Raw genomic sequence first — 1,656 nt, 5'->3', positions numbered from 1 at the left:
TATTTTCTGTCAAAGTTTTAGCATTATAATCTATAAACATAGTGTTATATAAGCTTATAACATAAATTTATACTTTTAAACTGTTTATATTAATTGGTGAGGAAGACAAAAGTAGATTCTGAGAAAACAGAACTGTGAGCATCCCAGATGAACAGAGTGTGACCTTGTTTGGCCAGAGCTTACCTAGTGAGGTTTATGATGTGCTTGACCCGTCCTGTTCATTAAGTATATTCTCTGAAGTTTTAGACACTTATCCATTTGTTCAACAAATTCTGTCTTATTCACCCACTGTGTTCTGGACACTGCTTGTACCTGCAGCTATGAAGATAAGGCTTCCCTTCAGTGTGAGACAAAGACAATGATGACGTGATGATACACAAAATATGCCTGAGATGCCAAGAGGTTCCTGGGGAGGAGCTCCCGGTTCTGCTGGGAGAGTCGGGGGAGGCCTTTCCGCGGAGGGAGCATACCCTCCCTAAGGAGGACACGCCTGCCATCAGGAGCTGGAGCAGGAGGAAGCAGATGTGTGCTGCCCGCCTGGCTGAGGAGCCCTGGGATGCTGGCTGCAGGGCACCTCGGCCGGCCTGAAAGGTTCTGGGAAGGTGCTTGGAGAAGGACCACTAAGGGCTGGAGGAAAAACATGGAACTGGGGACTCTTCCAGGAGGGCCAGGGCACAGGGGTGTTTGCATGCTTTATTTCAGGAATGACAGTTAGCTCAGAAAGGCCAGGTGCCAGGGTTTGTGAGGGGAGGTGATTAGGGAGGGTGTGGGATTTTAACAGTAGCTAGTACTTAGTTCTTACCATGTGCAGGGCACCATTCTAAACCCTGAGCATCCATTAGATCTTTCACTCCTCATATAACGCTATGAAGTTACTATTATTATCTCCATTTTCAGACGAGGACATTGTGGTGGCATTAAAATATGTCCACAGACTTTTTAATCTGCTTCCCTATAAGTAGACCCTAATTCCTCTCCCCTTGAGTCTGGGCTGGCTAATAACTTGCTTCCAACTAATAAAATATAACAGAAGTGACCGTTTGTGACTTCTGAGACTAGGTCATAAAAGGCATTAGTCTCCTTCTTCTTTTTGCTGTCTCATTCATTCTGGAGGAAGCCAGCAGCCATCTGATGAGGACACCTAAGCAGCCTTATGGAGAGGCCCACATGGCATGAAATAGATCCCTCCTGCCAGGAGCCTCCTGCCATCTGCCCTGTGAGGGAGTGATTTTGCAAAGAAAATTTAGCCTCCGTCTGGTCGAGCCCCAGCCTCGACCGCAACCTGTGTAGTGTGGCTGCTTCCAAATTCCTGATCCCCCAACGTCTCTGGGATAAGTATTTGTTCTTTCAAGCTACTAAGTTTTTTTCCCCCTTATGGCTGTGCTGGGTCTTCCTTGCTGTGCGGGCTTTTCTCTAGAAGTAGAGAGCAGAGGTGACTCTCGAGTTGTGTGATAATGCCTTACTACGGTGGCTTCTCTCGAGTTGTGTGATAACGCCTTACTACGGTGGCTTCCCTCGTTGCAGAGCACAGCCTCTAGGGTACTTGGGCTGCAGTAGTTGCTGCACCCGGCAAGCTACTAAGTCTTGAGGTAATTTGTTACACAGCACTAAGTAACTAATACATACACCGAAGCATCACACATTAGTAACATTTCC

This window comes from Ovis canadensis, chromosome 7, assembly GCF_042477335.2.
Source record: "Ovis canadensis isolate MfBH-ARS-UI-01 breed Bighorn chromosome 7, ARS-UI_OviCan_v2, whole genome shotgun sequence".
Classification (NCBI taxonomy): Eukaryota; Metazoa; Chordata; class Mammalia; order Artiodactyla; family Bovidae; genus Ovis; species Ovis canadensis.
Note: the sequence above shows the minus strand (reverse complement) of the source record.